At 33.3% G+C, this 23,230-nt stretch overlaps 1 protein-coding gene across 3 annotated transcripts in view; it reads left to right on the top strand.

Annotated features, from left to right (window-relative positions):
• The window catches only part of LOC133847758 (protein PRRC2A), a 56,006-nt gene that overhangs the window by 1,796 nt on the left and 30,980 nt on the right, over positions 1-23,230 (top strand). The window contains exons 1-2 of one of the 3 annotated variants that reach the window (XM_062282966.1): positions 1,420-1,712; positions 18,110-18,152. The gene's annotated coding sequence lies outside the window, so the exon portion shown is untranslated. Of the gene's footprint in view, positions 1-1,419; positions 1,717-18,109; positions 18,153-23,230 lie in introns of those variants that run through there. The other 2 variants (XM_062282967.1, XM_062282965.1) reach the window with 2 other exon arrangements.

Raw genomic sequence — 23,230 nt, 5'->3', positions numbered from 1 at the left:
TTTAATAATTTGTTAGCATCATTTTGTAGGTGGTCTGAGTTCAATTTTTGTATTTTTTCTTTGGAGCATTATGAATTTTTTGTCTGTCCTAAATATAAAATATGTTTAAAATCTCTTATTTGATAAATTTGTTTATTATTCCTAAAACAAATGATTTTATATTTTGCTATTTGTTTTCATTCAAATTCGATTAAAAGTTCATAATTAGCTAAACATCATTTTGTAGTTGAAGCAAATTAAATATTTATATTCTTGTTGCGAATATTATGAGTTTTAACCTGTTCCGACAGCATCTGAGAAAAGTATACTAGAAAGTAGAATATGTTTAAAGTGATTTATTTATTTATTTGCTGATATTTCAATCTTTAAAAAAAGTAGTGTTGTTTTATTTTGTGTTTGATTAAGAATTAATCATTAAATTAATGAATTATATTCTTCCAACTAGTTTTCGAAATTTTTAACCTGTTCTGCTAATATTTGAGAAAAGTGCAATAGAAAGCACAATATGTTATTTAAGGCTTTTATAGTCAAATTTTCAGTAGTCTAAACTTGATAAATATAAAAGAAATTATTTAATCTATCTTAAACTGCATACTCATGAGAAGGGCTTGACAGTTGTCTAAAGAAAATGTGTGCTGGGTTGTGGCTTAAAGCTTAATGCTTAAATGCTACCCTTTGACCCGACCCAGTTCCATATTCTTGTCGCAGACCAATTCCAGTTTGTCTCAATTTGCACTAGGCCTACACACACGCGACCATGATACAATTATACAAGGTAGTCTCGTCGGAAAAAGCTTTCGTCAGTACGCATTCGTTTTTCGACGCAAGAGGTTGTCTGCGGACGAATTTTTTTCTGCAATTAACCCTTGTGGAAAACGACATTTTGCAATGTATGCCGTAGACACGGATAGAATTAAAACATTTCGAGAATTAGAGAATTCTCATATATATTATTAATATTGTTCGTAAACAATTTACATTTTAGAAATATGTCAAAAATACATTAATATTAGCTTCAAAATATGTAAATATTAATATCATCGTATAAGGGTTAATGCGCATTTCATTGTCGTCTCGCTCACACTGCTGTGCTGAGACTCTTTCACTCGCACTCATTGTTATGTTTAAAGTCGGACAGCTTTTTCCGACGAGACTACCTTGTATAATTGTATCATGCACGCGACCTAAGCCAAACACGCCGCCCACTTTTCGGCTGTCGCGTTGCGCTGCGCTGCTCTGCTCTGCGTCGCGACGCTTGCGCGTATTTCGTATTGTGCTTTGTGCGGTGTTTCGCTTCCATTTCGTTTCGTTTCCAACAGCAGCAGCAGCAGCTGAGTGTCGCTTGGCAGAGTCCAGTAGCAGTCGACAGTGCACAGTGCACAGTAGACAATAGACAGTAGCTGTAGCTGTAGCTGTAGCTGAAGCTGAAGCTTGCCTGGCGCCCAGTTATTTTTGTTTGTGTAATTTGTTGTTGTTTCTGTTTCTGTATTTCTTTTCGCGGATTTTGGCGGCGGCGTCGCGACGGTTCTTTTCCAACGATCGTTCGATCGTTCGTTCGTTCGTCTTGGCACGCGTTGCCATTCGTTTGCTGCTGCTTGAATGTGAATTTTCGGTGTGCATTTTGCCTTTGTTTTGTTTTTGTTGTGTGCGAGTGCGAGTGTGTGTGTGTGTGCATCAAATGAAGTGAAATACAGTGGACAAGCGAACGAAAGGTGGGTGAGTAGTGCAAGCAGCGCTAATTTTATATTCGTTGTTGTTGTTGTTGTCCTCTTCTTCACGCATGCATATGAAAAGTAACTGAAATTAGGCATTTGTATGTGATATGCGACATGGAATTGGAATTGGAAGTGGAACTTGTGAAAGTGCTGAGATTGAGCTTTCAAAATTCGGGCATTTCCAGCAGTTAACTGAAAACTGTGCACAAATATTTTGTTGTACGCAATAATGGATGAAAATATAATGAAAAAAGATAATAATGATATATGTAGTCAAGAAAGAGTTGTTATCATACTTGAATATGTTTAGGGGGGTTTGTTTTTTTAAAAGTATTTCCATCTGGAAAGGGACATATTTTATAGTGAAGGTTCGTTGAAAATCAAAAATTGCCCAGAATAACTTACGATACTCAAATATCGAATTTAAAATAAAAAATGTAGTTTTTTGCAGAGTTCATTCTTATTGCAGGGCATAAATAAAAGTTACGGCTTTGCTTTACTTTTCTTTAATGCTTTGTTGTTGTTGCTGTTGTTGTTGTTGCTGTTGGCGTTGTCGTTGACTTACTTTGGCAGCTTTCTTGCATAATAAACAAGATCAGCACACAATGTGCAACATTAGGCCACTGTTGCTTGTTGGTACGTGGACACTGGCAACATTGGCACGACAACGGGCGCTAAACTGCTAAGAAAACAAAAACAACGTAAAAACGACAACAACAAACAAACAACAACAATAACAACAACAACAAACAGCTTTTGCTCTCGTTTCCATTGCGCTGCTTTCGGCTGCGTGCGGCACATGGACAACTCGATTTTTTGGCAGCTCCATGTGGCATGCTGCACAGTTGCCCAGTTGCACCGTTGCACAGTTAGCTGCCTCGGCCATTTGCCCAATCTCAAGTGCAGCGCATGCCGCGTTCGTTGTGAACCTGCTGCCCCAAAAAAGTGAAAAAAACACAAAAAAAAAAAAAAAAAAAAAATAAACGACTAAAAATCGCCAGTCGCAGTTTTAAATGTAACTGTAACAGTAACTGTAACTGTAACTGTAACAGCCTCAAAGTTGCCCCATTTCGCAGTTGCCTTTTTCTCTTTGTCACACATGCGGAATATGTCCGATTTTATTTTTGTTTAACACAACTACTTATGGAACTAGCCACTTTCCTTACACTAAAGTATCCATTGTGCCTTCAACATATAATTCACTGCGAGGACATTAATTTATCGAGTCGAGATTTCATCTCCCACTTTCAAAAGAGCTGTAAATACATTTTCTTCTTAAAATTTGACAGCTATCTATATTAGGATATATACATATATGCATATAGGAAAAGAAATAAATTTTATATTTTAATTCTTCCATTTTTCTTATAATATTTAGGAAGAATAATTCCTATAGATAGATTTAAAATTACTTTACGTACATTTAAATTTTTCAATCCATCTTATAATATTTAACAAGAATAATTCTTATAAATAAATTTCCGAAACTTCGGCAACTTCATCTCTTTACAAACAATTAAAGAGGATATTGGAACTTTAAATTTCATATTTGATATAGTTGGACATTTTTGAAAACTAATGTTGTGTATTAAATTTGGTTAAACCTTCATAAGGTAAAAGTTAAATTACAACGATTGGCATACTTTCTATAATCTTATAAATTGTATAATACGTCATGAAGTAAATTAGTATTATATCTTAAACATAGATATAAAAAAGAATTATATTTCTTCAACATAGAAATAATAAAAAACAATCCTACACAAAAAAAAAATGTGAATGAATGACATTTCTTCAACATAGAAATAATTTAAAAATAATCCTACACTATAAAAAAGGCGAATAATTCGAAGTGACTTATGTTATTATTAAGTATTTTTATTAAACAGTAATATTGTAAATTAATAATGTACAGAGACTGAAGAGTTTATGATTATTAACATTAGGAATGTCAGTCAAAGTTTAGTTAATTATATAGATATAGTTTTAACTTGAAGATATTTCTAGCCTGGTGATATTTTCAATTTGTAAATAGCGCTCAGCTTGTTTCCATCCTTAATTATAATAGTTTCTATTCTATATTAATTTTAATTCTATACAAAAAACTTAAGAGTGAAGTAAGCGGCCAGCTTTTTTATTTGTCTATATCTTATCTTAATGCTAGACTTGATTGGAAATACTTTAAGCTAATTTGTGCTCTGCTCTAAAGTATTGTTGGTGGTTGTTGCTCTGAATAAGGATTCAACTATTTGGTTGCTGTGATTGTTGCAAGATAAAGTTGAATTTATAGCATAGATTATATGCAGATGTGGCCAAGAAAGAAAAGAAAAAACGAACTCTTGTCGCAGATCGTCGTCGTCGTTGTAATTTGCTGATCGCGTGGCACGAGTCCAGGCCACAATTGCCACACGTTGAATTGAATTTGTGTACTAGGCTATTATATACTAAACTACTATATAGTTGGAAGTTGGTAGTTGGAAAGTCAATGTGCAGCTGTGGGCAGCAGAAACGGACAAAAGACGAGAGACGAGAGACAAAAAAACAGTTTCATCAATGCGACGTTTGCTTCGTGGCCAGCGATCTGCATTGTTTGGCAAATTTGTAAGCACTTTTTGTGCAGTTGCAGTTGCAGTTGAAGTTTTGCTTTTGCTTTTGCTTTTGTTTTTTGTGTTTTTTTCGACTGAAGTAATTATGCGAGCAAAATGTTTCAAATGTTGATTTTTGTACTTTGCTACCAGCAGTGTGAAAAATGGCAAATGACGAGCTGCCGCAAAGCATATGACAGGCGACAAGCGACATGAGGCATGGGGCATGAAGCTTGTAACATGAGACGTGCCATGAAATGCATCGCAGTTGTCGTCCACTTGGACTGTCAGACGCCCACACACACACACACACACACACACACAATATGAATATGAGTGTGAGTGCGAGTATGAATGTACTCACTGTACTCAAAACTCCTGGCTGCTGTTGACTTTGCACAAATGCCAGCGCGCTGACAAAGTACCAAGAAAAAAAGAGCAGATTGCTGCAACTCAGCAACTGGCAGCTGATTGAGCAACTGTGTGGCATGCAACAACAACAACAACTGCAGCGCGAGCTGATCTTGAAAGGAACGGGGAATGCAAGGTGGGGAATCGTCAAAGTGACGAAAGTTTTCCATCAAAGACCTTCAGCAGCAGTTGTTAATCAAGCAAGCAACTGTGCGTATGCGTAATATGAATGAGTGCATTGACCAAAAAATTTCAAAAAATCAGTGCAAAGTATTTGTGCTGTTATTTATTAGCATATTGCTGCATTATTCATGTTTATAGCTGGTATTTTTGTTGTTGTTGTTGTTGTTGTTCGAAGTTCTATCAATCAGCCATCAACTGAATGTTTATCAGATCTGAACTTTTTCCGTTAGCTGGCCGTTAATCAAAGATTCTTGTGGCTAATACATTTATCACATTCTATATATATATGTGTTCCAGATCAGAAACCCAATTTGCGCATTCAACATACGTCAAATACTTTCGCAGATTTAAGCCTCGCTTTCAGCTGTTGATATCGATCGGAATCGCAATGATTAATAACAATCGAATTCTTAGATCGTATCGCAGTTACTTTCTAACACAAACAGACTATAAATAGTGTTTGCGAATGTGAAATAGCTACAAATTCTATATATATCATGTCATCGGACCCTATTTGAATCGCATTCAAATGCCAATGCAAATTGGCAACAACGCAACGAATATGCAACCCTGTATATGGTGCGTCCCTGGTTTAATTGTCAACTCCCTCTCCAGTGCTCTCTGCTGTCTTTCGTTGTTCAAAGGTGCCGCAAATGCGAGAAGCTTGCTTGTTCTTCTCTTATATGGGGATGCGTTGAGGGCGTCGAGCTAATTACATTCACGATTCCATTGGTAAATATACTCGTTAGTCAATCAATAAAAAAGGGGTATAATAAGTGAGTGGCAAAGTATTTGATATCCTTAAGTTGACAGCTTTTTAAATTGTTTTCCAATGAAGTTTGCTTTGATTTGTAAATTAACTGAAAATACTTGAATAAATAATAATAAGCGATTTATAATATATTATTAGAATTGTTTGATTCCTCGTTATAAAGACCTAAAATAGTTAAACAACATAAATAAAATAAAAGATTTTAAAGAGCTAAATAAATAAATCATAATTAGAAAAGAAGTTGCATTACTATAAAGAGCTTCTCTCTAAACTATATTTCATTTATAAATTAATAATAATACTTTAAAGTAAGTTCTAATTCATAGGAATTAATTGCTTCATTATGCATAACATAATAATAATAATACATTAATTAGGAAACAAAGCAAAGAATATTCATAAAAAATACTAATTAAAGAAGAACATAAATTATTATAAAGAGCCAAGCACTTGATTGATTGGTTAAATTTCAATGTTATGATTAATGATGATTATTTATCACATAAATAAAAAATGATTCAAAAATAAAAATAAAAAATTATTGACAAGCTAAACGCTTAATTCTTTATTACTAATTAGTGCAACTTTTGAATGCTATCACAAGTTAACAGATTGTCAACATTATAAATTGATGTAAACTTTGTAGCTTTAACATTGTTAACTAATTTGTTTCGTATGCTCTAATATAATGTGTATCGGGTATTTGTCAGTCGAAGCACACTTGGCTTTCTCACTTGGCAACAACACCTTTTGCAATTCATAGTTGAGAATGTGGCAGATGTTGCAACAGCAACAGCAACAGCAGCAACAGCAGCCACTGAAGCGCATCACATATGGTTTATCAATAGTTTCGACGACTGTTGGGCAACAACTTTGCTTTGAATACATATTTGAACAAAGTGAAGTAAAGTAAAGTAAAGTATTTTTGCCCCGGAAAAAAGCGCCTTCTCCCAGCCTCGATGAGTCAACCGCACAGTCGAAGCAGTTGTTGCCGCTCAAAGTGGAGCAACAGCCACAGCAACAGCAACAGCAACGCCCACTGGGTGTGTTGTGAGGTTGTCGTTGATGCCTGGCCATGCCTTGACATGCTGCATATTATATATGTTATATATAGTATATACTATATATAGATTGCCAACAATTAGATTTGATTTGCTGTGGCAGCGTTTCATTTGCGTTTTGCCGATGACAACAACTTGCAACTGGCAAAACTAAAACAATACAAATGCGAGCAATGCGCTTCAAGGTGCAATGTCAAGACCTCGCGCCACATTCATTCAGTATACGCAATGTTAGCCGCCGCACCACAGGCCATCAAGGAATATCCAATGTGAGAATTCCCAATGCGATCATAAGAACACACACACACACAAAGCACACACACACACTTATTTTTTCGGGGGCATGTGTCTCAAATGACGTATTGATACATTGTTGCACTCACATTGTTGCATTGTCTTGCGACTTTCAAATTGCCAAAGATACAGTTGGTCAAGCGTCTGGCATGGACACGCTCTATTTGCTGTCGATTCGATTCAATTCGATTCGATTCGGTTGTTGTTCTTCTTGCCAACTTACCAAATTACCAATTGCCAACTGTCGATGGCCATTGACCAAGTTAAGCTTCAAGAGTTGATTTTGTTCGTTCGCCAAAGTACAACAATTGTTGAAGGAGCTCAGCTTCAGCTTGTGAAAGACACAAATTGAGGAAGTCAATCGTTGGCAGTGCAATGACATAAGTTCAGCCATAAATTGTTAATAGTCTCATTACAAAATTATAAACTAATTAGTACATTTTATTAGCAGTGAAATGTGGAATAAAATCAAAACAAAAGTGTGGCAGCAATTATTGAAAACACATTAAAAAATTATGCAAAATAATGTGAGAAAGTATCTAAAGCAAAAAATTATAAAAAAATTCAAATTTCAAAATGTTGAAATAATTCTCCAATTTCAATATTTATAAATTAACATCAAACTTCAAAATTTATAACAGAATTTCAAAAGATAACTTTTTAAAACAAATTTCAAAGCAAAGAATTTACAAATGAATTTTAAAGTTCCAAATTTATTTGTAAATTTCAAAGTAAAGTTCAAAATTTATAATGAAATTTCAAAATCAAGAAATAAATTTCAAATTTCAAAACTTTTAAATTAATTTCAAAATTGAGAAATAAATTTCAAATTTCAAAATTGACAAATAAATGTAAAATTTCACTAGTTATTAATAAAATTCCAAATCTATAAATATTCCAATTGCATAATTTCGAAAACAAATTTCAAATTTTAAAATATTTAACATTTTTAAATAAATTTCAAATTATAAAAATTTTAAATTTAACACAATTTCAAATTTTAATAGTTATCAATAAATTTCAAAATATAGAAATAAATTGGAAATTTAAAAATGTAGAAATAAATTTCAAATATAGAAAACGAAATACATTTTGAAATTTCAAATTTTTTTTAACTTTTTCAGTGACATTAAAAAAGAGAGAATTTGCCTTTTTTGCTGTGGTTTTTAGAATGTATATTAAATATCTGTCCGTAGACCATTGATCACTTAAGTAAGCATGGAGAATGAAATGCGAAAGTTGTTGAAAATTAAAAATTTGTTTAAGCGCGCATGAAATGACACAAAGAGAAAAGAGATTGCAAATTGGGGAAAGACAAAGCTCCAAAGAATGAGCTACTAAAGCAAATTGAGCAGGGCTAAAATTAAATTAAAAGTGCAATTAATATTGTTAAACATTTGTTGTTTTTTTGATTTTTTTTTGCGCTGGGTCAAAGGTTGCGACAGTGCAACAAAAGTCCGTGTCGAGAACACTTAGTGATGCTTTCACTTTTGTGTTGTGGCTTTTGTTTTTCTTTATCTGAGCAATTCGATCGGCAATCGCTTTGTGAGTGGCCAGTTGACGCCTTTCGTGAACCCGCCACTGACCTCTCCTGTACCTGCCCTCAGTAAGTCATTCAGTCAGTCAGTCAGTCAGTCAGTCAGTCAGTCATTCGCTCCATTCCAATTTGACAGACATTGCAACGCTCTTGTTTATAGATAAATTGATGGCGATTGATAAGCTTTGCTTTCAATGTTCAGTTTTTTTTCTTCCGTTTTTGTGTTGTTGTTGCTGGTTTCATTTTGTGTTTGCTCTGTGTCGATTCAATTTCGAATTAAATGCGGGAAAGCAAATGAAATCGAAATCGAAATCAAAATGGCGCAATGACATTTAAATTGGCTACGAATTTGCAGCTAGAAGCGAAGCAAATACAACAACAAAAAAAAAACAAAACGAAGGAGAAAAAAAATCATTGCGCCCGCCCTACAAAAACGTGCCCCCCATTGTTGTTTGCCGCTGGTTGTAACTGTTTGTTTTTAAAACAACAACTGGCAACAACAACAACAAAAACAACTACTACAACAACTACAACTGTGCGGCTAACAATGAAAAGCCGACGGGCCAAGCGACTTGACAAAATGAAATGCGCTCAAATTAAAGTGATTTTTTTTCGTGGTTTGTTTCTTTTATACCCGCTACCCATTGGGTAGTAGGGTATTATAACTTTGTGCCTCCAGGAAAAGTATTTAACAGGCAGAAGGAGGAATATCCCACTCTATAAAGTATAAATATTCTGTCCGTCTTTCTGTCCATCCGTCTGGATCTCAGAGATTGTAAGAGATAGTGATATAATTCCTACAAGCGTAATTTTGAAGTTAAAGATTTTCTTTATAGTTTTTATGATTCCTGAAAATTTGGTTTCGAAAAATGGTGGAAGTTAATTAATAAATACTTTTGCATAAGCAAAAAGTGGCTACTGCAATCGGGTCTTCGTTGTTTTGACTGACAATTCGGTATATTTTGTACTCTTTGGTATATTTTGAATGCAGTACTATGTAAATATACAAAAGATAGTATTCAATATAATTTCGGTATTTTTGCGGTATATTAACCTCAGCAGCTTTGGCTGAAAATCTGGTATATTTTGCACCCTACGGTATATTGTGTGTGTGTGTGTGTCAAATATAGCATTTGGTATATTTTTTAGTATTTTTGAGGTATATTAGTCTTAGTTGTTTTGGTTGACAATATGGTATCTTTTGCCCTCTATGGTATGTTTCGAATGAAGTATAACAATATACTATATATACTCGTTGGTAGATTTTTTAGTATTTTTGCGGTATATTATTCTTTGGTTTACAATCTAGTATATTTATCAATATATGAATACACTTTTGTATATTTTTAGTATTTTTCCGCTATATTAATATGGTATATTTTAAAATTAATACCACACTGTTTGGCTTCTATTCACAATGGTTAGCGGGTATCTCACAGTCGAGCACACTCAATTGTAGCTTTCTTACTTGTTTTTTTTTTCGTTCGTTATTGCTTCAAATTTAAAGGCGGCTTTTTGGTGTTTGCTCTTGTTTGTTGTTGTTGCTGTTGTTGTTGTTGTTGGCGCCCTACTGTAACGAGCTGAGCGCAGTAACAACAATTACAACTATAAAAATTATGACTGTTGATCTAATTATGACTGTTTTTTTCTTCATTTTTTTTTTTTCTTTATTTGTGTCTCGCGCCAACCTTGGCACCGATTTTCGTCTTTATTTGGAATTTGGTTTTCGTTTGGGTATGTTTTTGGTTTGGCTTTCTCCATGCCATGGCCCCATTCTAGTGGGCAGGCAGGCCACACCCATCGTCATCCACAACAATTGGGACTCTCGGCTTGCGGCGGCCCTCAATTAACGTTAATCAACAATTGCGTTCGTTGCAACAACAGCCACCCACCTGAAATTTTTGCTACATGCTTGCTTGCTGCCTGCTGCTGTTGCTGTTGCACTTTATTAGTTGCCCAAAAGCAAAGAAAATTCAACAACACAAAAATGTGTGGCAACATGGCAAAATATTTCTGTTTTTTTTAGATAGCAAACAATTATCCTCCGGCTAGAGATATTTTGCTCGACTTTTCTGTTAATATTTTGATATACTAAATTAAGTATAAGCATTGCATTCGCTGCTGCTGCACGAAACGCCAAATAAAAGTAAAAGTTTCTGTTTTGCCCATTTTTGCGCAATTTGACGCCGATAAAACGAATGACTTAAGAAACGAACTTTAGCATTTTTTCTCTCCGTCTCTCTCTCTGTCTCTCTCTCTCTCTTTGCACACATCGAGCTGCGCCCCATTCCATTCCATGGGGCATGGCTAAAGTTTTTTCGTAGGGTCCACTGAGGAGAGGGGTAGAAGGGGAGAGGGAAGGGGGAGCGTTGGGAATGCCGTTGAACATTTGTCGCTCGCAAAAGACCAAAAATGACTCCATTAAGTCAGACGTTGTATATTGCTCGATGTCTCTATGCTAATTGCCAGCTGATGAATTGCATTATTATGTGGCCGCTGCCTTACTGCAAAGGCGAGTCCATTAGCTAGCTTAAATATTTTATTACATTTTTTTAAATTCATGTAAAGACTAAAATTTAAATATCTTCGAAAGTATTTTATTTCATTTTATTTTTCTACGTTACCCTATTTGCTTGTTTTTTATTATATTATTATTTTTATTTCACTTTTTACTTTTATAGTTTATTTTTAGTTTATTTTATTGCATTTTATTTTTTATTATTCTATTTTTATTTCACTTATTTGAATATTTCTGACTTTCGTTGTATTTTATTTTGTTTATTTTATAATATTTCATTTTTAAAATTACTTTATTCATTTTAGTTTTATTTATTTGAATATTACTTACATTCGTTGTGTATTATGGGTTCCATATTATTATATTATTTTTTATTATTATTTAATTTTACTTTTTTATATTTTTATTTATTTATTGTCATTCATTTTAATATTATATTGAATATCGTATCATTTTTATTTTATTCGATTTTGTCTTCTTTTTAAATTTGTTATTACTTTGTCTTAGTTTATTTTATTTTTTGTGGAACTTAATTTAATTTTATATAAATTTCTTTATTTTTTATAATTTATGTATGGTGTTTGCTATGTTAATTTATATTTATAGTATTATTTATATTGATTATTATTATGTTAATATTTTTGGAATTATGTATTTGTTACTTTTGAATTATATTTCTTTCGTTTGCATTCATATTGCTCTCTCTTCTTAATAATAAATCATTCTGAAAGTAATTGTAATTGTATTTTATTTAGTTTGCTTAAGTTTTATTTGATTTTCATTTGCATTCAAGAGAATTGCAATCGCTTGTGAGCAAATGTGAAGAGTGCTCTCTGGCATAGAGTATGTATTTGCATAAACGCTGCTGTTTGTAATGCGAATAAATCGTTTGGGAGCATGAGCATGAGCATGAGCATGAGACTGCTGCGAGGCAATAGATATCATTTGTTGTTGAGTTTTGGTTTGTTTTTATGGTCATATTTATGTAAATTTTATAGGCGTGACTCTGTGATTTGCAGTCGCACATAAATCGTTGTCGATTGTAGAAGGTGAATATGAATACATATGTGGATGCAAATATGAATAGTATTCATGAATGTTGACAATGTGTCTGCCCGGCGGCCCTTTCATTCAATTGTAACTCGCAATTTGAATTTGAGTACGAATCGTTGACAATCGCTTCGATTAGCTGCCTTATAGATTGGCCTCTTAACTCCAATCCACACACACAATAAATGGGCACACACACTCGCACACACACACTCACACACACACACACATACTTTTGCGGTTGTGCTGTCAGATTCGTTGCACTCATTAGAGCAATTCAATTGGCCGCTTGGCTTTTTGGCCGCCAATCGAAACGAGTCATAATTGTGTTGTTAAGGCCGTTCGTAATTCGATATGATATATGTGCACACACACACACTCAAACACACACTCACACTCACACACACACACACCCTGTGTTGTAAACACCGTTAGACGGGCACTCGAAATACAAGACAAGAAAAAAAAAGATTAATTACTTCCCTTTTACTAGAATTTGCATGTTGACTTTTTTCGTTTCGTTTATCGCAACTTGCATTCAGTTTTCAGTTTTCAGTTTCGGATTTTCAATTTTATTTTCTGTGTCCATTTGTCGCTTGGCTGTATCAATTAAAACCCAATTATGACCGTAGGCATGTCTTGGAAAATATGCACTAAGATAATGCCTATCCGGTCATAACGGGTTCCAAGCTAACCCAAGGTTAACTCTCCGACTTCAACTTCAACTCCAACTCCAACTCGAACTCTAACTCGAGCAACTACTTCGTCTCGGTCTCCATCTCCATCTCCATCTCCATCTCCTTCTCCTTCTTCGATTCCGATTACAATTCCAATTCCAATTCTCCGATCTGTAGTGAGTGTCAGCGCACCCCGTTGTCAGCCAATCAGCAACAACACTCAGCGGGTTGCCATCGACAACATCGAAAAGCTTATTGAAATTTATTTGAAATTAATACACAGATCTCTAAACTGTTTACCCAGCCCACTGCGTGGAATATTAAGTTTATGAAGTGCTTAGATGAACCAAAGCCAAGCATTCTAAACACAATTATAATTCAATTAAAAGAAAGATTAAAAAACAAAACATATTAACATATTAATATAATATAATATAATATAAAAATTTTGTTTAAGTAAAGCTTAGATGAACAACCAAAGCCAATCATTCTAAACACAATTATAATTCAATAAAAATAAAGATTCAAGAAAAAATATATTAACATAAAGTTTCTTGAAGTGAAGCTTAGATAAACCATAGCAAAACATTTTTAACACAATTATAACTCAATAAAAAGAAAGATTTAAGAAAAAACATATTAAGATATTAATAATATAAAGTTTTTTTAAAGTGAAGCTTAGATAAATCATAGCAAATCATTTTTAACACAATTTGAATTCAATTAATAGAAAGATTCGAGAAAAAACGTATATTAACTTATTAATAATATAAAGTTTATGAAGTGATTAGATGATTAAATTAGAAAAAAACATATTAACTTATTAATACAAATTTGCAAGGGTAGCATTTCATATTTGATTTTTTAAGCTTCTATGATAAGATTAGCATTTTTCATATTTTGTCTTTATTTGCCAATTTTTGGCAACCTCCTTTTCAATTCATGCTTTTATGTTAAATTCTATCTACTCTTTAAAAGCAGAACAGCATTAATGAGATCGTTTAAAAAGAACTTCTATCTTCAACTCAAATTACTATTAAATTATTTGCATTATGTTATTTATTATGTTATTTTGTGTTATTTTATTCATATTTATTTTATATTTTTTCAAAAAGTTTTTATTTGCCATCTCATGTTTCCTTTCTAATCGTTGCTTCTATCTACTTTTTAAATTAGAACAGCATTAATGAGAATGCTGAAACAGAAATTTTAACTTCAGCTCAAAGTATTATTATATTATTTTTATTATTTTGCTTTAAAGTACTACAATAAGTTTCTACTTAGACATTACTGTTTTCCTTTCTAATCATTTGCATCAAGTTGCTTTTTTGTTAAATTTTGAATAAATTTCTTGAAAGTAAAACAGAATTAAACACAAATCACCATTTTATAATCTCAATACTTTTATTTGTTATCATTTTGTGTCTGAAAGTAGGACAATATTCCACTCCGAACAAATATCGTTTTCGTGATGCTTTAAGAACTCAACAAACCTTTCACTAAAGATCGTCTATCATCTGTTTTGAAGTTTGTGCGTTCTTAAGGAGTTCAGATTACGTTTGTTATGTTAGCTCATTCTACAGCCAATATTTGCATATTGATCGATCGAACATTTATGGCATTGGGTTGAGCTGGTAATTGCGTATACGCACTGTTTGCTTGGCCCATATTTGGCATTCTCTATTTTGTTTTGGGGGAGGGGGCAATTTGTTGTTGAATTTATGCAATTGTTTGATTTGCAAAATAGCAGCAATAGCAACAACAATAACGAAAATAAACAATCAACTATCGAACAACACAATTCGACAATGATGCAACACAATAAAAGTCGCGTTGTTCGACAACATGTGGCATAATTTTGCTCACATTATTTGAAAATTTATCTTCGCATTTGGATCGTTTGTGGTGCTGAGGCTGGGGCTGGGGCTGAAGTTGGGGCGTGGCACACATTTTGCTGTGGGCCAAACAATTTGCAGATTACAATTATGTTAACATTATTTAATTTATTTGAGCTCAAAGCACAAATGAGGAAATTGTTTATTGCACGAGAGAGAGAGAGAGAGAGAGAGAAAGACTTGAGTTATTTTAATCGAATTTATGTGTGTGTGTGTGTTGCACTTGTCATCGACTCTTTTTTTTTGCAACATAATTCCAGTGTTGGCTGTCAGTGAGTGTTTATTATACCCACTACTTGTGGGATAGATGGGTATTATAAGTTTATGCTTTCAGTAACACATATATAATATGTATATTCTTGATCAGCATCAACAGCTGAGTCAATATAATCATGTCTATCTGTCTGTCCATCTGCTTGTATGTTCGTATGAACTCCTACATTTCAGAAACCATAACGATTTTTGGTGCATACAATAAATAACAACAGTCTTTAGCGTTCCTGAAAATTTGGTTGCGATCGGATGAAAATTGTAGAAGTTATTTCAAAATCATTTTATGTGGCAAAAAAACGGTTGCTGCAGTCGATTAACAATGTGGTATATACTGTAGTGTATGGTATATTTTGAACGTAGCAGAATATCGATATACCATACCTCTGTATATTTTAATATTTTCCAGTATACTAATTTGGTATATTTTAAGAATGATACCGTATTATTTTAATAATCTGATATATTTTGTATTTTATGGTATATTTTGATACATTAATAGACCTTCGGTATACTCTAGTATTTTTCAGTATTTTTAATTTGGTATACCTCAAGAATAATACCGCATTATTTTAACAATCTGGTATATTAAGTATTCTGCGGTATATTTTAAATGTAATAATACATTAATATACCATATATAGCCTTTGGTATACTTCAGTATTTTTTCTAGTATATTTCTTCAGTATATTTTAAGAACATTTCTCGGCAAAATGAATAAGTATATTGGTGTCCCATATATTCCAGTATATTAGGTTAGTATATTTTTTGAACAATACCACATTTTTTGGACAAATCAAACGGTATATCGGTGTCCCATATATTTCAGTATATTAATTTGGTATATTTTAAAAATAATACCGCATTGCTTTGTGCTTATTGAAATTGTACAGCGTATATCTCACAGTCGATCACACTCAAATGTAATTTTCCTTCTTGTTTGTGTTTTTGGACTTTAAGTTGGCCAAGTTCCAAGCCAAAAGTGTCGTGTCCGTGTTCGTGTCGTGTTGGCTGCCAATCGCCGCCTTTGGGCTGTTGGTGGTCCCATCGATCTGCTCACTCCACCGATCACATTGTCATTGTCACATGTCAGAGCGATAAGATCGCCAGCCTCCGTTTTCAATTGGCTGCTGTTTAGCGATGCTATCAATTTGTCAAATGGATTAATTTGCAGTCTGATGAAGTATTTTCATATTTCAAGTTCTGAGCTAATTTGTGTTTCCTTCTGCATTCGCCATCGATCACAGTTGAATCACTTAACAGATGCAACACATATATGTCTCTATATCGGCAAATGTATCTTTATCTTAATCTTGATCTGTATCTTTAGCTGCAGTTCTACAGCTGTTTAAATTGCTGCAATAAATTTGTCATCGATTCGCGGGATTGATTCAACAGCAACACAGCTCTGAGCTCAATTCGCCAAATTGCTGTCATTTGTTCTTGCTCTCTAGAGGCAATTGTATCCGTATCTGTAAATGTATCTGTATCTGTATCTATATCTGTAGCTGCTTTATGTTCTCAATTTATGCGCTTCCTGTGCAATCAATTTGCCAATTTCCAAGTATTTGCGCACATTTGTGCAAACAGCGTCAACGTTTCGTGGAATTCTAACGAGACACAAAAATTTAATTATATTTGCACTCGATTGTCGATGTTGTTGATGCACATCCTGTTGCACATAGTACACAGTATGTGGCACGTTGCACGTTGCAAGTGACACGCTTCTTTACCACTTTTGGTGCTGAGCTGCTGCCAACTACTTAGCTGCCTAAATTTGGTCCTCTGCGCATTCTTCGATCCCCCCTAAAATGGGCGTGGCTCGAGAGTGAGGTGTCCCACGAGCCGGCATCTGTGTTAACGTCTTTTATGGCATTTTAAAGTCATTCACAGCGTTATTATTGCTAATCAACTTGTGCTAGCAGACAAACCAGACTCCGGCTCGAGACTCGAAACTGAGACGAAGACCGAGACTCGAAACTGAAACTGAAACTGAGACTGAGACACAATTTCAGCTTCTGTCGCTCGAGGGAGTGGAGAAGCAGAGAGGAGGGGGGAAAGCAGCTCCCAGACAGCATAAGCTTTAATTGCAGCTCAGACAAATTATAATTGCAATTAAATGCGATAAGTGAGCGTTATTTTTTCTTCTTTTTTTTTTTGCCTATGAAACCGAGTGTTAATTTCTTTTGGCCAAATTTTAAGTCTTTAAATCTTGAAGTGTAACTGAAACTGAGCTTTGGCCATAGAAAACTCATTTGGTTAGACGCATTTATTGAAACGATTCAATTTTGTGGCAGCAGCAACAGCAGCATAAAAGTTATTTCGCTAATGAATTTTTAGTTTACAGCGCAAGTTTTAATGTTAGAGCAAATATTTTTGTGTACATTTAAATCACTTTTAACTTAATTCAAAGCAAATGTTGAACTGCAATAAATGTAAAATTAACATATTTTGAATTGAATTCTTTATTTCGCCAAAAGAAACTTTCAATCTAGCTGCATATTAACATTCTAAGTCAACTATTATGCTAAAGATATGTTTAATGAATTTTAGAATTAAATTTAGTTTTATTATTTATAGTTATTTTATTATTTATTTTAAGAACTTCATAATATATTTCAATTTCTTTTATTTTATTTATTTTTTTTATTTTGAGTTTCCAAAACCTATACAAAAAGAATATTTCATAAATATATAAGTGACTATAGAATCTTGGAGCTCTTGATAAGCACTTTAATTGGAAGTAAGAATGATTTTGTAATTATTTTTCTGTTTTAATATAATTGCAAAAATGAACAAATTCGTATGCAAACCAAAAAAAATAACATTTTATTTAGTATATTATCGTAAAACAGAAAAATTTCCAGAATTAGTTCTAATAAATTGATTCAGTTGACGTTTTTTCATTGTTAAAAGTGTCGTACAAATACCGCCAGAGAATTACACATATTCTTCTATGATTTCTTATTAATGAATATTGGTTTAAAACATAAGATAAGCCTTTTTTAGTGGAATAAGTATTGCCTTTCAAATTTGGAATTTTCAAATTTTATTCAGTACAATTTCGAATACATTTTTGTATTCGATTTAATTAACAATTTACAATTATTGAATTCCTTACAATTATTTCTTTCATTGCAGTCGCTGATCAATTTGTCAAATATTTGTGACCATTGATGTAAATGTAAGTAGCACATTTGGATTACCATATTAATAGCGATAATTTGAGAGAACATAAACCAGAAGATGAGTGCGTTGCCCACTCGAATGCAGTTTCTGAAAACCCACAACACGAAACTAAGCGATTCTTAAATCACAGTAATTGTCTCTCTGTCCGTCTGTCTGTCTGTGTTTTCCGAGTGGGTGAAAGGCCAACACAACGTAACAACAAACGTGAGTGACTCGCAAGTTAAATGAATGCTGGAAAAAAACAAAACTGTTAACAAAACCCACACACGCACTTTAAAGCCCAACAATTGTGATCGCAACACATTCACAAACACGCATGATCGTTATGCAGATTTATGACTTCAACACTTGCAACTGATAGGAGACCCCCCCCCCCTTCTCCCTCCCCCTCTCATTGTGTTCGTCGTTAACAAAGTTGTTTGTTTATGAGGCGCTTGCATTGAATTATAGCACGACATTAGCAACAATTTAGCGAGCAGACATGTCGCCAGCTTCAATAATCATTAACAACGACACTTGTGGCCGCTGCTTGTTGTCGCTGACTGTACGCTAGACATATATACATACATATATATAGTAGTACGATCAGTGTTGCATTTATCTAGGCCTTTTGCGCTTGGCCTGGCCCAAGTGGGCGTCTCACATTGGCTTAATTAATCATTTTGTCATAATAATCAACTTTAATTAAATTCAATTTCAATTTCAAATTTCAAACTCAACTACACACAACACAACACAACATATTGATTGGCCTGACCGATCGACCGTTCAATCGATCGACTGATCGACAACAACAAATGTTATTCAATTATTACGAAATATTTTGTAATGCGACCAAATTGCAGCTACATGCAACACCTCTCTCTCTCTCTGTCCCCCTCTCTTTTCTCTGGCTGTCTCTGTCTCTTTCTGTGAGTGTCAAGCGTTCTAATTGGAGCTCTATTGCTTTATAACGTGCTGATAACTACTCCATTATAATATTTGTTAAATAATTGCCAGCATTGTCTGCGATTTGCATACGAGGAAATCGCAACCCAAACTCAAACTCAAACTGAAACTGAATCTGAAAAATACTTCAACCAATAGAGGAGACAAGCTGCGACTGCTGCAAAATAATCTCAGTTATCTAGCATATAACATGATTCCAAGCTAGAGGCTATATAGCATAATCGAGACACTGCGAGAGGGGCGTTTGTTTAAACGTTGTTTAATGACCAGTTGCGAGTAACAGGCACAAGCACACACACACACACACACACACACACATACTCGTACACTAGCACAGGCACAGTGCAACCAACTACGATTTGCATGACAGCAAAATAAATTCCTTTTAGTTAAACGGCTAATCTAGAAATATGTTAGGTTATAAAGGTGACTTTGGCTTGAAAGAAAGTTTATATATAATTCTGAATTCATTAAATTAAAAATATAACTCAAATCTTTATTTGAATCGTTCTCCATCAGAATGGAATATGCTACAATATGGTATATTTTATATTTATATTATATACATATTTTAGTATTGTTATGTATAATAAAAACAGTAAAATTATTGGCAACTTACAGATTCATTGGATGTAAATAAATTCAATATTATGATATTACAGAAAAAGTAATAGCATCTTAGAGTGTTAAGATAGCTTATAGAGTCAATAAGATGTAAAAGTATTTAAGCACACAATTGATAGAAAAAGAGTTTTATTAAAACTGTAGTATTTTTATTTCTTCAAGATAAAAGTTCTAACTTTTAAATAAATAGTTCAAGTTTCATAAAATTTTGATACTTTAAATAATACTGATCTTTCACTAAGCATTTAAATGCTAGAATTTTTATTTCAAAGTAAAAAGTTTGTATTTCTATATTCAACATTTTCCATTTATTAAATTTAAAGAATTCTTCATTTTAGTCTCCTGCAACTAAAAACTTAAATTACTGTTTGCTGAATTGTAATATTAATAAGTAATAATTGAAACAGTTTTAGTAGTAGAAATAAATCTTAAGAAACCATTTAAAAAAATGAAACTACAATAATATATTACTTTTGCTTAAACATTTTATTGAATTTCACTTTCAACGTATTTAAAAAAGATGCATAAATTTAGTAAATTCTCTGAAAAGTGGTTAAAAATAGTGTTGCATAAGAAATAGTATTAATTAAACTATAGAAATCAATTCAATTCGGAATAATTTATTAGTTTTGGAGTTTGTTTTTTTGTTTAGTGATTTTTAATGAATTTAATAGAAATGTATACACGAATGAGTTGTAGAAACAAGTTTAGAATAATAAGTGGATTAAGCTGTCGAAGTTTGTTTGACTCGTGGACCACTGTGCACAGTGGTGCGTGTGCCTCCTTTGCAGCGAACTACAATGTGGGCCTGCAATTAAGTGGCATGAAATACGACCAATCCCAGACAGATACTGCCACAAAAAGACATCAGACATCAGACATTAGACACCAGACACCAGACACCAGAGAGAGAGAGAGACTGGCGACTGTTAAACTGAGTTTCAACTTAGTTACAGTTTTGTCTTTTTAGGTTTTGCCAGTGGTTGTCTTTATCGGTAGTTTAGCTTTTAGTTTATTGCTCTTTTGGCAGTTAATATTTATTAGCCATAATTAACGGGTCTCCGCTGCTGCTGTTCTAGCTGTGACCACATATAACACGATCTCGATGTCTTGACCATTTGCCCATTAACCCAAGCAATGTTCAGTTTTGGGTACGGCTTCCGGGCCAAGTTGTTTTTATTTTGTATTTTTAATTTTTTTAATTGCTTCAAAGTGCCAAAGGCACTTGAAAATTGTCGGAAAAACCAACATCAACAGCAGCAGCAATTCTTTGTAACAATTATTTCGATAGAGCGCCAATGAAGAGACATAATTATTTATGCAAAAAGTGCAATCTCATCTTTCACCCGCTGCCCATTCAAATTCAAATTCAAATCAAGTCGAGTTAGAGTTTGAGTTTGAAACGTGGAATTCCAATGTGAAAAGCAGCGCGGAAATTATGACGCGTTTTTCCTTGGCATTGAGCGAGAAGGCAAAGTGAATGTCGGACAGCTATCAAAAGGCAAAGTTGCAGCTGTTGCTGTTGCTGTTATTATTGTTATTATTATTATTGCCATTGTTGTTGCTATTAACAGTAGCAAGGCTTCAGCTGGGCAGCCAGTGAACCTGTCCAACTTCAACTCCAACTCCAACTCCAACTTTAGCTTCATCTTGTTGGCCTGGCCGGAAGCGTTAACAAATTTGCACAAAGATCGTTTCGCTTTTTGGCCAAATCGCCAAATGGCCAAATGGCGCCACGGCACGCGCATCATCATCAGCATTTAATCATCATCATTATCATCATCATCTGCAGCAAATTCATTTTCCTTTTCGCTTTTTTCGTGCTTCGTGCTGCGGTTGTCGGCTTTTCAATTACGCCTGCCAAAATAAAAAGGCGCAATCTTAGCTGCTGCTGCCGCTGTTCAATTTACTTTGGCTACAATGAGAAGCAACCGTTGAAAAAAGAGTCAAGTCGAGTCATAAAAGATGAATAAACTGCAATAAAACACATTTGAGGTTTATTTCTTCTTCGGTTTTAGTGCCGATTAATTTCAGTTCATTGAAATGTTTAACAAACTCAATTTGCATAGCAAAACTTTATGGCATTTATGTGCATGCAATAAACGTGAACTTCATCTAGTTTCCGTTCAAGTGCATGCAATTTATCTCCCAATTTGTTTATCGAATTTGAATAGAAACTATTTCTAGAGGGTTAAGTTTTTAAGAGTACTTTCAATTTGCTGCGAATATTAATTAGTAATCACACACAAAATTGAATTGAAAGCAAACAAAATTGAATGGCAAGTGTAATTTTCATTAATAACTGCAGTATTTATGATTCCTGTTATTGAAGTATTTGAACTTTTTTTTTGAAATATTTTTCTATGGCCAAAAAAACGCTTACTGCAATCGAGTGTTAATTGCGTTGGCTGTCAATTTGGTATATTTTATATTTTGTGGTATATTTTAGATGTAGTACTATATACTGCCTTGAGTATATTTTAGTGTTTTTCGGTATATTAATTAGATTTGTTTTAAATTTAATGATTTTTTCTTCTTCTTCGGTATATTTTAGTATACTTTCGATATATTGATTTAGTATATTTTAAATCTAGTATTATGAACTGACTTTGGAATATTTTTTGTTTTATTCTGTATATTAATTTGGTATATTTTAAATGTAGTACTATATATTGTCTTCGGTATATCTCAGTATATTTTTATATATAAATTTGGTATATCTAAAATGTAGTACCTATATATATGCTGCATTCGGCATATTTCAGATTTTTATCGGTATATTTAAAATTTGGTACTATTATTTGGTATATTAATTTGGTATATTATTAGAATATGGTTTCATTGAATTGGGTTTGGTATATTTTTGGTGTTTTCGGTATATTTATATGGTATATTTTTAGAACATGGTTTCATTGAAATTGGGTAGTGGGTATTTCGCAGCCAAGTACTCTCGACTGTAGTTTTCTTTCTTGTTATTATGATAAAACTATGAACACATTTGCGATTTGCATGTGATATAGTTTAATTAAGTTTATCATACATTTCTAGTGATGTTTTAATTAATTTTTTTTTTAGAAATAAGAGCTGCATTAATACAGCTAAAAATTTAGTTAGTCTTAGTCATATATTTCGGTGTACAGAAAAAGTAGAAATTAAAATTAAAATGACAGATTTTCTTATATTAATATAGTACAATAACACAGTTCAAAATGCACATATAACATATTAAATTACTAAATAATGAAAGTGTGCATTACAAATGCAAAAATGCTGTTCCAAAAAAGGGTTAAAAATGGAGAACTCGAATTAATGTGGGATCATTAAAATGAAAATCACATTGCAAATATGTTTTTCGAACGCTGTCCAGTTCAGTTCAGTTTGTTGTTTGTTTGTTGTCAGCCGCTGGCCAAGAGGTTAACAAGCAGGTAACCGTTAAGTTAAGTTAGTAAGCAGATAACGGGTTTAAGGGCCTCTCAGCACCTGTCATAACTAACAAATGCA

The sequence above is a fragment of the Drosophila sulfurigaster genome, chromosome X, assembly GCF_023558435.1.
Source record: "Drosophila sulfurigaster albostrigata strain 15112-1811.04 chromosome X, ASM2355843v2, whole genome shotgun sequence".
Lineage (NCBI taxonomy): Eukaryota > Metazoa > Arthropoda > Insecta > Diptera > Drosophilidae > Drosophila > Drosophila sulfurigaster.
This window is presented reverse-complemented; position numbering and strand designations above follow the sequence as displayed.